Source organism: Sorex araneus, chromosome 1, assembly GCF_027595985.1.
Source record: "Sorex araneus isolate mSorAra2 chromosome 1, mSorAra2.pri, whole genome shotgun sequence".
Taxonomy (NCBI): domain Eukaryota; kingdom Metazoa; phylum Chordata; class Mammalia; order Eulipotyphla; family Soricidae; genus Sorex; species Sorex araneus.
In genome coordinates this window covers 269,132,030-269,149,880 of record NC_073302.1, presented here as the reverse complement: position 1 = coordinate 269,149,880, position 17,851 = coordinate 269,132,030, and the positions used below count along the sequence as shown (strand labels likewise).

At 43.0% G+C, this 17,851-nt stretch overlaps 1 protein-coding gene across 5 annotated transcripts in view; it reads left to right on the top strand.

The window, feature by feature from the left end:
* The window catches only part of KLF12 (KLF transcription factor 12), a 724,988-nt gene that overhangs the window by 306,577 nt on the left and 400,560 nt on the right, over window positions 1-17,851 (top strand). Inside the window, exon 1 of one of the 5 annotated variants that reach the window (XM_055142781.1) lies at window positions 12,019-12,155. The exons of the other annotated variants lie outside the window; for them this stretch is intronic. The gene's annotated coding sequence lies outside the window, so the exon portion shown is untranslated. Of the gene's footprint in view, window positions 1-12,018; window positions 12,156-17,851 lie in introns of those variants that run through there. 5 annotated transcript variants of the gene reach the window in all.

Genomic DNA, 17,851 nt, shown 5'->3' with positions numbered 1-17,851 from the left:
GGCTGTGGAGATACCCTAAGTGGTAGAGCACAGTACTAACATGTTTGAAGCTCTGCATTAGATCTTTAGCCCAGCTGAGAGTGACCCTTGGGCGCGTGGCACTACCAGATGTGGCCCTTATGAAAATATATATGTTTATAAACTGGGTTTGGGTTTGCTTCCATTGTCAATTTCTGTCAACTAGAGAGAGTATTAAATAATACATCATTTATTCCTGTTTGTATTTTGTCCCACAGTAATAGGTTGTTTTCTCTAATACTTGAAAGGCCTCAATTTAAAACATTCTGTGGTCAGGGGCCCTTAGCAATGGCATCCTCTGTCGTGGCTGGTTGTAATTAAAATTTTCCATTGGAACCAACAATTTACAAATCCTACCTTGAGTTTTTGACTTCATGATAATACCCGTTAGGTTCTTGTGTGTTTTGCTCCATCTACTTTAATCATTAGGTTAGATTTTTCCCTTAATCACGGTTTGATTTGCTTCCTACAACCTGTTGCTGAAGGTAAGTTGGCATTTGCAATGTTTTTAATAGTTTTCCAAGTAAAGACCAAGGAAACAGCTATTCAGATTCTCTCTCTCCAGCTCTTCCTGTCCCGTCGCCTTTTTTCGTGTTAGATACATGCTTTGCAGAAATATTTTTATTTCAGGAGTTTTTATCTATTTGGTGCTTAAAAAAAATGGTTTTTGAGTCCTTTGGAAGGTTGTTCTTCAGTTCTGTTTTGACAGGTCTAATTATTCATTTGTACCTAATCTACTGATCTCTGAGGATATTTTTCTATAGTCCTTGATAGGGCACTCACTTCAGTTTTTGCAAAGAGTTTATTTATGTCCCCTCCTTCCTTGGCCTAGTTGCTTATGTGTATACCCAGGGTTTCACCATTTTGAACCTTGGCAGATCTTTATCTTGGTCTGTGAATAAGGTCTTCTGAATAGTCTTCAAAGAATTTATGGTTATTTTCTTAAAAGTTTGTTTCATTTTTAGGAATATTGCCCCATTTTAAAGAGTTGACTTGTGACCTATTGTAGTTCTGTCTTCCAAGTGTGGCATGGTGGTGCTATTTGGTTTGGCAGGGTACTTTCCCAGTGAGCAGCTGTCTTTGATTTTTTTCAATGTTAGGTGAACTCTTCTGCCTGACACCAACAGGTGTATGCGTATCCAACATTCCCATGACTTTTGATGTTTTTGTTTCACTAAATTAAAAACAACACGGCTATTATCTACAAGGATCTTATTGCAGTATTCTAGTAGTTTGACTCTATGGACACTTTCAGAGTAATATATTGAGAGTAGGTAGTAATGGCTGTTTTTCATGAAAAAGGGAATTACGAGTAAAGAAAGGGGAGCAAGACAGCGAAAGTATCTTTTTTTTTTCTTTTTGGGTCACACACAGCGATGCACAGGGGTTATTCCTGGTTCTACACTCAGGAATTACTCCTGGCGGTGCTCAGGGGGCCATATGGGATGCTGGGATTCGAACCCAGGTCGGCCGCATGCAAGGCAAACGCCCTACCTGCTGTGCTATCACTCCAGCCCCAACAGCGAAAGTATCTTAAGGAAGCAAGCATTCAAAAATATCCGTCATTTGTTTCCATAGATTGTGGGAGAATAGTATAGCACAGTCTGAGACTCCTGCACTTCACCTGCAGGCATCTTTTTTTCCTCTACATAATCTCATTTCTCAGTGTTATCTCTAGATCCATACTGGATGTGGAGGTGGTAGGCTCTGAAATACAAATACAGTTTGTATTTCAGTGATGCACCTTGCTGCTCCCGTTGGACTTGTTTGAAGTTTCCCCAAATCCTCTTATTCCAGTTCTCCATGGCTAATTTATCAGCTGTGGAGAACTAGAACTTTGGAATCATTCTCTCAGTTTACCACCATGAGTCTTCTCTGTTGCAGTCTCTTGCCTGCTCATATCCCTTTGTCAAAACCCCGAGAGCTTTCTTATTGCCAATTCTAACTCCTGTAAGAATCCTCATTCTGTTTCTGTAGTGTTAGTCAGGGTGTTTTGTGTGAGTGCCCTTGAGTGGCAGGGAGACTGTCTGCTCAGGTCCCTCTCTGTAACTGAGGCTCAGTCTCTGTCGCACAGGTCCTTTCTCCACATCACATGCACTTGCTCCACTTCTTTATGGACTCAGAAGGTGGGCATTTGCCCCCAAGACATGTGCACACGATACTGTCTTCTGCTCTTGCCTCCGGTGCATCTCTATGTCTTTACCCAGTAGTCTGAAGGAAAGTATAAAACGAACAGTGTTGGTATCTTCAGCCAGTGCTGGGGAGATGCTGTAAAGACTAGAGCACATGCTTGTTGTATGCTTGCTGTGAGGGTGTGCTCTCCCATGGGGTGCTAGGCCAACAAGGCCGAGCAGTTCAGTGTGAGGGCATGCGGACACAGTGGTTCCAGGGACCATCAGAGTCACCTCTGGAAATACTAGGGGGTCACCCAGGGCTACACCCGATGATGCTCAAGGAACCACATGTGTTGGGCATCAGGCTGGAGCCCAGCGCATCGATGGCATGTGCCTTGATGTGTTCTAGCTCTCTGGCCTCTGAACACAGACTTTTCAGTGTGGAATGCCCTAATTCGATCCTCAGTACCTCATGGTCTCGAGCACCAAGTAGAGAGTAGACCCTGAGCTATGGCTTCCCCCCAAAAGGGGTCTCAGTAGGTCAAATAAATTTGGGAACCTCTGGTGTAAATGGATGCTGAAGGCCCTGTCAGTTTCCACATCTTCATGAGTATCTGAATGTATCTAGTTATCATTTAATTTATGCCTTTGAGTGCCTTACTCTGGTAAGGCAGATGAAGGTCTAGATAAGTTATTAGATAGTGCAGACTATTTTAATTTAAAAATAGTTATGTGAATGTCTATTTCACATTTGAATTTCTAACTTTAATAATTAGATAATGTGAATATAAACATGAGTTACTATTGCATATTTTAGTGTCTATGCATATATGCTGGTTGGTAACTGACCATGTAACGCACAGTGCATAGTGGTATAAAGTACTAAATGTATACACATAACTGTGTGTAGGGGATGGTAGCTGGATTCACCTATGTAGGTTGTGTATATGAATCAGGCAGCAGTAAGATGCATGCACGTGTGTATGGGTGTGTATAGATGGTTAGTAGTATGGTATATATGTGAGGACAACACAGAAATATAATGTATTTTTTGTGTATGCGCCAGTCAGAAAATAGTACTGTGTGTTTGAATCTGAGTCAGAGTTAGGCAAGGATTATATGAATGTGCGTACACTTGGTTGTGTTTTATTCAGTCATAGAGTCGACATCTTATAGCCTAGTTCTCTGTCTCTGAGAACCTGGCAAGCTGCTGAGAGAGAGTTTCCTGCCTGCATGAGAGAGCCTGGCAAACTCTCCATGGCGTATTCATATGCCAAAACCAGAAACAATGATGGGTCTCATTCCCCTGACCCTGAAAGAGCCCCTAATGCGGCACCATTGGGAAGGATGAGTAAAGAAAGGCTTTTAAAATCTCAGAGCTAAAACAGATGGAGACGTTACTGAGACCACTTGAGAAATTCGATGATCAATGGGATGATGATGATAATGGTGATGATGATGATGATGATGATGATAGTAGCATAGTTCTTATATGAAAGACAGGAAGAGGGACAGAGAACAAGTTCCAAACCTTAGCATTAGAAAGGGAGACACATGGGATAAATAAAACTTATGTTGACTCTAAATGATAGCTTTTGTGTGAATTTGAATGGATTGTACAGCCTTTTTAAACACTGTTGGTAAAATGAGATTTTTTGTTTAATTTTGATTCTGGGGTCACACTGGACTGTGCTTAAGCCCTACTCCTGGCTCTGCTCTCAGGGGTCACTCCTACTAAATTTGGGACACTATCTGTGCTGCTGCAGATTAAACCCAGATCAGCCGTGTATCACTTAAGCCCCATGGCATGTGAGATTTTTGCTACACCTAAGTTACTTTTTGATTTTGAATTTTGATGTTTCATCATTATCACAAACTCCTTAGCTTTTCCCTTCCTTCTGTGAATTATTATGACTGTAATGACATTTATAACCGACCTTTGGGCATCCAGAATCTCCACTGTATCTTTGTTTATTAGTCTCTGCAGGAGAAAAACTCTAATTTATTGATATTTCTCTGAACTATGCCCAAAGTGGCCCCATTTTTTATGACGAAGGGAATCCAGTACTTCCTTACAAAACTGTAACAAAAACTAAATTTCCTAAGTTATTGCAGTACCATAAAGGTAGCATTGCTGCAGCCGCTGTTTCATGTTGTCAAGGCTGCTTCACTGTACAGTGTATCTAAGAATGAGGGATTAAGTTCTAACAGGCAAATATTCATCCTCATGGACAATGTGTAGAGTACTTGCCATGTGTGATATACTCAGCAAATCTTTTAAAATAGGCAGATCATTGAATAATACAGTGCATTTGAAAAAAAAAAAACCCACTGCCCTTATGTGCACAAGGGTTCTCTGAATCTATTTTTGTCATGGTTGGATTAGTGGTGAGTCATGTATTCCTAACATCATGGATACATATGGCAGCATCATTTAGGTGCTTTTTGTAACTATCAGATAGTGAGAAAAATTGAGGGTGATAGGAGTAGAATTTTAGTGCTTTCCCCACCTTTGGAACAGTGATTGTACCCCTCTTAGAGGATCCCTCTTAAACCAGTGAACCAAATTATTTCATTAGCTCTATGTCCATAGAATCATATGGGAGCATTTTTCTCTGGCATAAATCTTGTGTCCATAGGGCACTGAAGCAGTTAATCTAAATGCTCTCTTTTGGAATCAAAGTGCACAGTGGACATAGCATTGAGTTATGATTCTAGAACGTAAGTAGGTTCTGCTTTGTAAAAAAATATATATATCTCCATATATAATTATATATATGGATATTTATCTAAAGTAATCTTTTATGAGCATGTGGTAACTGCCAAAAAAGCAAGTGAAATATTCTATAAGGGGAAGTTATAGACATTAAAACATAATGCAAAAAGAGCACCTTTTTCATTGCATGAACGCCTAACACTTTTTAAAATTTCAAAATCCATGTGAGCACTGATCACTAGAGCTTGCCATGATGGAAAAAAAAAAAAACAACAGCAACCTTTAAGGACCCTCACTCATCCTTAGTTTAATGTAGTGGTGAGTGAATTTTGCCCAGTGATAATGAATTCTTACTCTGATGCCTTCTTGTCAGCTTGCTTATTTGTGGAAAAGGAGTCAACATGAGATAAAGACTTAAAAATTTGGGGCTGAGTTTCAGCGACCATAAGTATTCTTCAAGAAGGAATTTGATCCCAAAATGAATGAAATAAGATCCGATTATTTAAGGTTCCTTAAGCTTCCTCTGCGGAGCAGTTGTGATGTCCGTGAAATCCCGGCTTAAAAAGGTACTAATAGGGATGCTGGGCGGTGCCTTGATATTGGTTAGCTGTTTAGTTCAGCATTTTAGAATTCTGGCATTTCATCTGCATTGAATCAAACCTCAGAAAAAGAGATTTATCCCAGAGTCAAAAAAATGCAACCAGATATTCATATTAGAAGAGTGGAGGGAGGGGAGGGGAGGGAAAAACAAATGTCTTCCCCTAAGGAGCAGCCTGCCTGCGAGTTCTGCCAACTGGCCTGTGGGTGCAAACTAGTGAAGTCATCGGGCCTGAGCTATTTTAATACTCTGACACGGCGCTCCAAGGCAGCTGGAGGTGCATGCTGAGGACGAAGTGAGAGAGGTTTTTAGAAGCAGGAAATTTCTCCCCTGACTGACAGCAGCATCCCTGTTGCACACCAGCTGGGACGCTGCCATCTCCAGGATCAGGCTGGGCTTGGGGAAAGTGGTCCAGGCTGTGGGAGTGCGAGGAGGAGCTTTTCCGCCCTCCCAGGTTGTCTTAAGCAGAATCTCAGTAGGAAGGTGCCTGACTGCTGCCCAATAGAACTGGTTCCGGGACCAAGGAGCGGCTGCAAGCTGCAGAGCAGGAGAGGAAGTCTTTTTGTTTGTAGGGCAAATCAGGGTTTCCCTTTCTTTCTTTCTTCTTCTTTTTTTTTATACTCAGAAAGGTCAGAAATGCAAAGGCTGCCCTTTTGCTGTAGGGGATTATGAACTATAATAAAAGAAGGGGAGCATGCATCATATAAAATTTATTAGCATATTGAAAAGGAGTGCCATGCAAATGACCTTCGAAGAGCCCCCTGTGTGGGAGAAAATACCGATTTCATGTTGTAAACCTTTAGAAAATAAAGACCATGGTAAAACAGAGCTTCAGTCTGAAATACATTTTTATTTTCTGATGCTGAGCTCGGCCTCGTGTGCGCTGTCAGTCACTCTAGATCTTTCAAAAAAAGCAGCCTAAGTGAGTGTTTGATTAAGAGAACCATTTACCGGATGCCCTCCTAACCACTTCCGAAATGATCTAAAAGTGTGCACCGAGCTTCATCCCTTCAGAGACTTAACAAAAGTCCAAAAACATCACCCAGTAGGAGATATATTTAGAGATAATGAGATACTAAGTTTTGAGCGTAAGAAACGCACCCCGTTCAGCTTCACTGGTGCAAGTATTTAAAATGCAAGACACAAGGAGTGTTGTCTGCTGGCGGGTTTGCTGCAGTAGGAGTGAATCAAAGCCAACGCCCCGAAACAGGAGTGCAGGCGGGGGTCACGAGGAGGAGCACTGCCATGATTCAAGCCAGGTTGAGCAACGGGAAGAGGGGTCGGAAGTTGCTTTGTTTATTAGAAGTTGGGTAACCACAGATCAGACAACCGAGGAAGACTTTGTCAGTACTTTCATTCTGAGTTGCCAGCGCTGGTGCCAAAAAGTACCCCCAAGTCTTTGGGATAGGTATTAAAATGCACAGACCTCTGTTTACATAAAAAAAATTTTCAGTGAGAAAGCGGTCTCTTTAATTTCTTAATTTAACAAGTTGGAAAAACAGTCTCATCAAAAGATAACGGATGGCCATGCATTTCATAATACTTTATGAAGTCATCTAACCCTCATTTAGTTGAGTGTATCCTGCAGACTACTCCAGAAGGTAATTGTTTTGAGACCGCACTGTACTTAAATAGGAAAATGGTCAAAATGGCTTTGGGGTTATGGGGTAGTGGGGTGGGTTGCAGAGTCTTTTTCTATTATCTGATAGTATTTAGGGCATGTGGAACATTTTCGGTTACAGAGGAAACTCCCCACCCAGGGTCTTTCTTACTGGAAAACTCCTAATCTAGGAATTGTCATTGAAATTAATGGATGAATCTAATTGAGAGTTACTAAATGTTTAATAACCAGATTGTTGATTAAGGTGGAAATGTAGAAAAGCAAATATGTTTATGTTCAAGTTTTCCGGGACACAAGTTATATATGCTCTGATATGTAAAAGATTGTTAAGGTTCATGAAATTGTGTCATTTTTCAAAGCCTGACTTGAAATCTCCCCGCCTGCTCCTTGCCGTGGGAACTTGGGAAGGGTGTAACCTATTTGGATCTCATTTTTCTCATTTGTAAGATGAACTTGTTCATAAAACCCACCAAAAGGGATGATGATGTATTGAAAGAGTAGATCTGAAATGACTAACGTGGGACCTGGTACACAGAAAAAGCAAAATAAATGGGGACAGTTGTTATGATGACTACTAGTATTATTTCATTGTACAATACCTTGAGGCCCTCATTTGAAAGATTTATTTTCATTTGTGGAGAAATATCTGACCAAACATGGTAAACCGGGGACCAAGATTTAGATTTAGTCTACTCTCCTCCCCGTATATTGGAAAATACTGCTTCTTTTGGTGAGCTTGAATTAATGCTCTGTAGAAACAAAGTTCAAGAAGTAAAAATCTATTAAGTTGATGAACTTTCATAGGAAGTAAATAAGAGAAATTACAGTTTCGAGATCACACTAGCAGGCTTCATTTATGATAATTTGATATTTTAAGATTGTTTCCTTCTGCTTATTCTTTGTTCTCTATGGGTGTATACTGTAATGTTAGTTTTGTATAAATATTTATGCAAAAATGTCAAAGTTGAGATGCAGTTTCCTGTACTGATTTTACAGATGAAGAAACAGTTTTGAGAAGTATAAAAGAGTGCTTAATTAAAAAATATATTGACTCCATTTGTGTGTGTGTGTGTGTGTGTGTGTGTGTGTGTGTGTGTGTGTTTCTCTTCCCTGTCTCTCTCCATGTGATGATTCTCCTCACTGTGCATATTCCCTCTTTAAAAAAAAAACATTGCGGGGAACCTCTTTAAGGAGATTTTGACCCAAGTGGACTGCTTTGCCAGTGGTTCTCAGGGGAACCACGAAAGCCATAACCATTGGTGCTTTTGGGCACCCTAGAATTATACCTCCGGTATTCAGGGGGTCCAGTTGATGCTGGGGATCAAACTTCAGACCTGGACATGAAAATCCCGTGCTCTGTCACTTGAGTCATCTCCCTGGCCGTCACTGCACATTCCTTACCTCTTTACTATCGTTTTTTTCTCCTTTTCCTTGTCATTTTTTTTTCTTGCTTTGTGTGGTCCCACTTTGCTGTTAATTTTTTCCTCATTTCTTGCTACGTAGAACAAAAACAACTTTTCGGAGATTGTTCTCTAATGGTTTTTGACTTTTTATGCCAACTTTAAAAGCAGACAGTATGTTTTCCTTTAACTATGTTGCATTAAACTGTAATTTGTGGCCAGTGATTCAGCTTTTCTCCCCTGTCGTGATAAGAAAAGCAATTTGTTATTCTTAGGAGATGGAGGCAAGTCATTGATACACATCTTGGAAATTATCTTTCATATCTATAAACATTTAACAAGGCATTGTTGTCATCATCATTTAAATTGTTTCAAAACCATCTTTCCAGAGTTAAAAAAAAAACACACCCTGCTGTCATCTTTTGGTGGGAAGTCCAGTAAAATTAGTTAGCACCTTTGGGAAGCACAGGGAGGAGGTCAGAGGTCCCTGTGGTCAAAGGGATGGGCTAAAAGTTGTGGGCAGCTGTCTCCCAGCCTTTGTTTTTTTTCCTTTTTTGGGTCACACCCGGCAATGCTCAGGGGTTACTCCTGGCTCATGCACTCAAGAACGACTCCTGGCAGTGCTCGGGGGACCATATGGGATGCTGGGAATGGAACCCGGGTCGGCTGCATGCAAGGCAAACGCCCTCCCTTCTGTGCTATCGCTCCAGCCCCCGTCTCCCAGCCTTGCTCCTGCCCCTCCGGCTGGAACTGGACACAGCTCTCCCTACACAGGTACAGCCCCTTCTGGTTGCCCTTTAAAGACCACAAAAAGCTTTATGAAGATATGGGGGGGGGGGAAGTCTGAAGAAAAGTTTGAAGTTTCAGAAACAACCTGAAATCAAAGACTAATGTCTATATTTAAAATTCCCTCATTGGATCCCCCAGCCTGTTTCTGATCCCTTCTGGGTGCCTGACACTCTCACTCCTTCTCACAGCGTCCCGTGCGGCTTTCTGGGAGGATTCTGAGCTCCCAGTTTCTGCAGACACTGTAGCTTTCTCTGGCCCGCATGCGCAGACCCAGTTCTGACTGTTCACCTAATGATTCATTCATTTCTCTAACTCTAGGTCCCCTCCCCCTTTTCCCGCGCCTCCCTCCTCCCTTAGGCCCCACAGTGGTGGGGGATGGGGGTGCAGTGTTTGTAGATTTCTTTTTCCACGGAGAAGTTCACCCCCTTCTCTCCCAAAGACAGCAGAAGTGGATTCTAAATATTTTTACATGAGCGGTGAAAGCCAAAACAAATTATGGTAATCTTGGCTTTTTGATTTGTGTAGGTTTCGGATGAGTTGGAGTTAACTGTAACTTTGAAATCACTTTTTTTTTTTTTCCTTTCCCAGTTTGACAGTATAGGCAGGGAACATCATTTTCATTTTCACTGATGTCTTTTCTCAGCCTCTTGGTCAACCACAGCCGGGCAAGTAAGTTTCACCTTTCTCCTCTCTGTAGAGAACTCTTCCTGTGAAAGGGATGCACGTCATCTCCAAGGGAGAGGACGCCTAATTTTACACCGCGTGCCATATATGTTGAATTTCTTACTCATCTCACACCATATGCAGTGTTATTAATCTTTACTGTAAGTCAAATGACAAGTGAGCAATAAAAGCCGGCCTTAAAAAGCTACCAGCAAACAACGCGGGAAAAAATAAAACCCTAACAGATGCTTTGGAAAGCGGTGACAGTCAATGAGACGGGGGGTACCCTGCATGTTGCATGGTTGATTTGCTGCCCTGGAGGGGTGTATGGACTTTGATTTTCACTTCCCGTCACAGTAGGGCTCCCTCTTTGCTCCATTCTCTCTCTTCCCTTCCTCCCTCCTCTTACCCTTGTCCTCCCTTGTCCTTTTAGAAATATTCGTTCTTGTTGGAAATGGCTCCATTTTTATTATTATTATTTTAATTGTATTGAATCACCGTGAGATAGTTATAAGCTGTCATGTTTGGGTTACAGTCACACAATGATCAAACACCCATCCCTCCACCAGTGCACATTCCCCACCACTGATATCCCCGGTATACCCCCACCTTGCCCACCCTCCCCGTGCCTCCATGGCAGACAGTATTCCCCCTACTCTCTCTCTCTGCTTTTGGGCATGATGGCTTGCAGCACAGACAGTGAGAGGTCATCATGTTTGGTCCATTATCTACTTTCGGCATGCATCTCCAATCCCAACCGATTCCTCCAGGAAATGGCTCCATTTTTTAACTCTTCTTCTCCTTAGGTAGATATCTGTGTTTCCAAGCATATCTGCGCTGGTTAGGAAAATGCATTCTGAGGTACTTGATACCATACATGTTTGATGCCACTTGAACTATTTGGCTCTGCCTTTCTTGCCCATCTTTCTAATGCATCTGTTACTCCAGGGGCATAAGAAACAAATTGCCAACCGCGCCTCAGATGCGTTTTGGGGTCTTACCATGTTTTCCTTTATCCTGACCTTGGCTTGGTGCTTTATAGCTGTTGCTTCGTGGCCGCCTCTTGCCTGAAGCAACTGTGTTTTAGGGCAAATTGATGCTGCTGTTTTCCTGCTGACTGTCACCATCGTTTACCCGTACCCTTCTTGTCAAATGAAAAATTTTTCATTTTTGATGGATCCATCGTAACTGCTTCACAACTGGGCGGTGGTAAGCACTACAGGCAGAGAAGTGAGACCCAGTGCAAAACTAGGCTGGTGTGAAACCCACGGGAAGTATTTCAAAGGGTGTCGATTGTGCCAAGTTGCTTCTGTTCTCTGGAGAGGAGCTTCGTATGTGGTCGGTGATAGAGAGATCGCACTCCTTGGGGGCAGCCTTGTAGCTTTCCTGTTGCATCTCATAGAGAAGCAGGAAAATACAGTTACAAGTATGCACAGATACTTTGATGGCAAAGTAAATGCCTTGCATTGATTTGTTATTTGTGGCCCATCAGCAACAAACATCACTTTTTTTTTCCTTTTAATAAATTGCTCTGTAGCCAAGGCTTTGCTTTTTATACATTTAAGTGAGTGGAATCGATTTGAGAAATGGAAGTCTAAAGTTTCCAGCTTACTTGATGCTAAGACTACAAGACATTTTGGTGAGAGAATAAAGAACCGACTTTGATTTACTGAAACTTCAAGTCAACTTGCTTTTAGCAGTTTTTCTTAACATGATTTTTCAGATGCCTTTTAAACGTTGGGTAACGCTGTCAATGATTGATGTCTTGGGACTTGTCTTCACTATTGTCTAACTCTCAGGATGCTCTTGAGCAAAACGTTTGACGTTTTTGTTGTTGTTGTTTTTATTTCCATGCCCATAATTTGTTAATTCTTAGAATTATTTTCCACTTTGTTCATTGGGCATGCCAGATGCCCTACTCTGATGTTTAGGAATTATTCCTGTCATGTGAAGTACAAGGTAAAATGCAATGATGGGATTTTTATTATTCTCTTCAGTGTCAGGTCTTTCTAATGTTAAATTAAGCTCACAGCTCATTTTTCAGCAGCTCCTAGACAGGGTCCTTTTGTTTTGATTTTGCAAAGTGAGGAGCAAACAATTCTCGGAAGAGATGGAAAGTGCACTGCTGAATGAATGCTGCAGATGTTAACAGAGGCACATCAAGGAGCCACACTACTGAGACAATCACCCTGGCAGTGACACCTGCTCTGGAAGCTGAATCTTTGTGAGTTCTTGGGTAAGTCCTGAGTTGTTTTCTGAACTGCAAAATGAGAACATGGAATTTTATTTGATCGACTTATTTTAATTTCATTTATTTTTTATTGACTCACCGTGAGATACAATTAACAAACTTTTCAAGATTGAATCATATGATGATGGAGCACCCATCCCTCCACCAGTATAGCTTTCCCACTGCCAGTGTCCCCAGTATCCCTCCTGTCACCCCCAGCCCACCCCATCCCCTGCCTCTATGGCAGACAGTTTCCTTCTTACTCTCTCTCTAAGTTTGGGCATTATGATTTGCAATACAGATACTAGGAGGTCATCAAGTTTGGTCCTTTGTCTACTTTTGGCCTCACACCTGCCATCCCGAGTGATCCCTTCAACCATCATTGACTTAGTGGTCTCTTCTCTATCCCAGCTGCCTTCTCCCCTAGTTCGTGAGGCAGGCTTCCGACTGTGGAACGATCCTCTTGGCCCTTGTCTCTACTGTTCTTTGGTGTTCATCTCATACTGTGTTATTTTATATTCCACAAATGAGTACAGCCATTCTCTCCCTTTCTTTCTGACTCATTTCACTGAGCCTGATACTCTCCATGTCTGTCCATGTATAAGCAAATTTCTAACAGCTGCATAGTATTCTATTATGTAGATGTACCATAGTATCTTTAACCAGTCATCTATTCTCGGGCGCTTGGGTTGTTTCCAGATTTTGGCTATTGTGAGCAGTGCTGCAATGGACATACAAGTGCAGATGTCATTTCTACTGTGTTTTTTTTTGCACACCGGGAATATATTCCCAGAAGTGGTATTGCTGGGAAATAGGGGAGGTCAATTTTTAGTTTTTTGAGGAAATGCCCATATTATTTTCCAAAATAGCTGGACCAGTCGGCATTCCCACCAACAGCAAATGAGAGTCCCTTTCTCCCTGTATCCATACCAGCACTGGTTGAGAACATTGAATTTTAAAACTAATCATTCCCTTATGTTCTGTCATCTGAGAACCAAGTGCCTGCTTCTCTGCCCTTCCTTGCCAGTCTTCTCCTTTGCTTTCTTTTCTTGAGCTTGGCCAGCTGCAGAATCCGTAGTGAGCTCTCTCTGGGCCGTAGTAAAAGTTAGGAGCACTGTCTCCTGAGTAACCTCTGAACACTTCTGGGTTTGCGCTCCCCAACCTCCCTCCTCCCAAATGCCCTGAATTAATTTTCCACCCTATAACTAATGAATAAGCCTTTACTTTTTCATGGCATTCTTCAGTAATTACCAGTGCCACTGTGGGTTTTCAGTGACTTTGAATCTATAATCCTCTTCAGAGGGAACAAAATGTGGCTAAGTTAAAAGGTTTTCTACTTTGCCTTCACCTTTTTTCTTCCTCTTGCAACATTAATGGAAGAATTTTAAGCAGTGTTTTAGTACAGAGTCTAGGCCAAAGATATTCTTCATTAATCTGCTTGAAGCCATTCATTCTTTACTCTCTGAATTTGTGCTGTATTTGAAGTGCAGCAGTGGGTTCTGTGAGCTGCCTCTTTCGCTCAGGCTCTTACGGGAGCCGCCTTAGGTTGAATGGTTAATAGTTGTGGATTCTGATGACTTATACTTGTCTCTAGTTCTGCTGAGCCTTTTGTATAACCTGGTATAGGGCAGTTTTGAATTTCTGTGTACATTTATTTCCTCATCTGTGCACAGATAGAATTGCCAGCCCCATTTTCTAGGGTTGTTGAGAGCATTAAATGAATGAATACATGGAAATGATTGAATTCAGTGCTTGGCATCTGATAAATCTGCTTTCCTATGATCAGTAGTGGTGTTATATTAGCTTTAGTGTGGATACTGATTGTACATTTAGTATTAGCACCGATATTGGAAGTTAGCAATATTGATAGGGACTAATGGCCCTTCTTGCTCTCGTGATTCTTACAGCTCAGCAGAAGGCTGGGAGAGCTCTATTACAAGGAATGTGAATGTCTATATATAAAGTTTAGAAAACGGTGTCTTGGTGTGTGCCGTAAATGGCAAATGCAGTTTTCCTCTATAAATAAAATATGACGTACCGTAAAATTAGCTTTATATAATAAATGTACTTTACTTTGTAATCCATCTTTAAGTATTTCAGATTTCTTTTTGGGGAGGTCACACCTGGCAATGCACAGGGCTTACTCCTGGCTCTGCACTCAGGAATCACCCCTGGCAGTGCTCAGAGGACCATATGGGATGCTCGGAATCGAACCCGGATTGATCGAACTTGGGTCGACCGTGTGCAAGGCAAATGCCCTGTTGCTTCAGCCCCTGTATTTTAGATTTTTCAGTGATTATGGTGCACATCTGGAAGTTGTTCATCATACCCATTGGCCCCAAATCTAAATACAAATAGATGTCCTGTTTGATGACAGTGACTTTCTTCTGCCCAGGTAGCGTTTAATACGCACATGTTTTGTGAACAGCTGCTAGCATGGCTGTGGCCAGAGAAGACGAAAGGTTTTGGAGGGAAAATCAGACCATGGACTGCAGAGATGCGGAGGAAAAGCCGATAAGGCAGGGCTGGACCGTTGTGGACGTTTACAGACAGAAGTGAATGGCATGTGTGCAGGAGAGAGAGCGCTCTGCTCCTGAGCATCTCGATTCTGGGGATGAGTGAAAAGGATACCATCCTGTAGGGGCATTTTTCCGGAGGTGATTGTCTTAAATTCTCTCTGTGCGTCCAGACGTGAGCTCTCCCAACTAGGGAACAAAGGGGACTGGACCAGCAACTTGCGGCAGGCGAAGGATTCTCCCTCTGAGTTCTGTCTGATGTGCTCTGGCCAGGGCGGGTGCCGGTGGGCAGGGTTGGTCCTCTGGTTCCTTGGCTCTTCTCTTGGTTCTTCGTGTACTTTTTCCTTTTCTGGCATGCCAGGAAGAATCGGAAACTTTTATTAGAAAGGCCCCTTTTCCAGAGTAACCTTCAGAGCAATCGAGCAGAGTGCTTATCACAATTGATTGGGTTGGTGAGTCTAATTCTCAGAATTACTTGATGGGCCCTCGAGAAAATTGACGATCAAGGAATGATGATGATGATGATGACGACGACTTGATGGGCAGTAGGTAGGCAGCCATGCACAGACCAGCGACCAGCGTGTGGCGCTTCCATCCTAGAGAGACCTTGGCTGCAGTTTTGCCCTTTCTTTTTATTTTTGAATTTTGGGCCACACCCAGTAGTCCTCGGGGCTTCCTCCTGGTACTGCATTGAGGGATCATTCCTGCAGGCTCAGAAAACCATCGAACCCAGATTTCCCCGGGTGCAAGGCAAGCAACCCCGCCTGTTGTTATATCTTTCCAACCCCTTCTGCCCTTTCTGAGGCCAAACAAAGCCTCTTTCCTTGTAGACGTTTCCAGGTGTGGTACAGAGGACATTATGGAGTAATTGATACTTAAACCTCACATTCAGTTCTAAGAAGTTGTCATAGTTGCCCTTTCACTTTTAATTTGTTGTTATTACTTTTTTGCTTTTTGCATCACATTCAGTGATGCTCAGGGGTTACTCCTGGTTATGTGCACAGGAATTACTCCTGGAAGTGCGTGGGACCAAATGGGATGTTGGGGATTGAACCTGGGTCGGCTGTGTGCAAGGCAAATGTCCTGCCCTCTGTACTATCACTCCAGCCCTTTTCTTTTTAATTTATTTTTAATTGCTTTTTGGTTTGGGAGCCATAACTGCCAAGGGACTACTCCTGACTGCATGCAGGCTGCCCCATACTTGGACCTGTGTGGTGCAGGGTTCAAAGTTGGGACTCCAGCACGCAAAGTTTATGTACCAGCCCACGGGGGCATCTCCCTAGCCCAGCTCCCATTTTATTATTATTTTTTTTAATGTGGAAGAAAATTGAGTGCATACAAAGATAAAGTCATCTTAGGTTATATGGCTGTAATGTTTCTAGAATGTTTTTAGCTTTTCAGCCACACCTAGTGATGCTCACAGGCTGCTCTCAGCTCTGTGCTCTGAGGTTACTTCTTGTGCTTGGGAGATTGTGCAGTGCTGGGGATTGAACCCAGGCCTCTCAGATGCAAAGCCTGTGATGTGCTTATGCTCAGAGGTCTAGGACAGCCTAGAGTTCCATGGTCTTCTCGAACAGAAACGTTTAATTTCAATATGTACTGGGCATTCCTGCACCTCCGAATGTCGTATTAGTGTAAATATCTAGCTGTGTATGTTTTTTCTCTTTCTAAATCAGAGCAACGTGTGGTGTCATTTTTTCCTAATTTGTCATTCTGAATAGTTATAAAGTAATATGTTATAATGCTGTGCATGAGCTTGAGTTTTAATTTCAGTATCTCTCTGCTGTATCCCTCTCTCTCTCCGTCTTTCACCCACACACTTTTTATTTTTTTTTTAATTAAAAAAAAATTTTATTAGTGAATCACCGTGAGACAAAGTTACAAACTTACAGGTTTTCATGTTTACATTTCAGTCATACAATGATCAGTAGCCATCCCCCCACCAGTGCCCATTTTCCACCACCAATGGTCCCAGCATCCCTCCCACCACCCCCACCCTGTCCCCTTCACCCCACCCCCCTCTGTGGCAGGGCATCCCCATTTGCTCGCTCTCTCTCTTTGGGTGCTGTGGTTTGCTACAGAGGTATTAAGTAGGCATCTTGTTCAGTCTATAGTCTATTTTCAGCCCGTTTCTCCCATCCCTAGTGGGCCCGCCTAGCACCCTTTGCTTGGTGATCCCTTCTCTATCAGAGCTGCTTCTTCACCTAACATGTGAGGTCAGCTTCCAAGCTCACCCACACACTTTTTCTCTCTCTCCTTCTCTGTCCCTCCCTCCATCCCTTCCTCCTCTCCCTCCCTTCCTCCTTCCTCCTTCCCTCCCTCCCTCCCTCCGTCCCTCCGTCCCTCGTCCCTCCCTCCCTCCGTTCCTCCCTCCCTCCCTCTCCTTCTCTCTCTCTCTCTCTCTCTCTGTGTCTCTCCCCCTCCCTCCTGAAATGGTCTCCGGAGAGCACCCTGAAATGGTCTCTGCTCGTTTTGGGGAGGCCCAGGTTGTCTGCAGCCATGGGAAACTCTCCTGTGAGTTGGGTCTCCTCTGCGCTTGACAGAGGGAGAGTTCATGGCCGGCTTTGATTTGGGCCCGCCCAGCTCCCCTGGGTGCTGATGGAGCCATATGCCTGCCCCCTGGGCACCTCTGCACCCCGAGTGTCCTCCTGCGTCTCAGAAACCTTCCTCAGTTTGAGTTTTGATTGTTCACGGATGCTTTGTTTGCACACAAACCGTCACATCGATCAACAACTTGTTGAGAAAAAAGCAGATTTTCTTGGTCCGCTTACCCGGTGTTTCCTTTCTCTCCTCCCCGTTGTTTTTCATGTTTCATTTTAAACTCGACTTCCCTGCCTCACTTGTGTCCATGGCTTCCTCCAGCTCACTTCCCATCACCTCGCAGTGTGCGCGACGCACACCGAGAGCTTTCCCCCTCTATGACCCTCGAACCCTTCCCCAGCACCCCAACACACACCTTCTCCCCCTACCTCCTTTGGTTTTCGGGCGTAGTCATTGTTAGCTGTAGCTAAACCGATTTGAAATGTTTTTGTCATCACACCAATGGAACACTGTTCTCAGTTGTGTACCGTGTGTGTTTAGTGTTCCTTTCCTGCCAATTTTATTGCTGGTTTGTTGATTGACTTTTCAGCGGTTCTTAATTGCTTCCACCCCCAAGTGTCACTGCCTCTGGACACGGAACCGTGT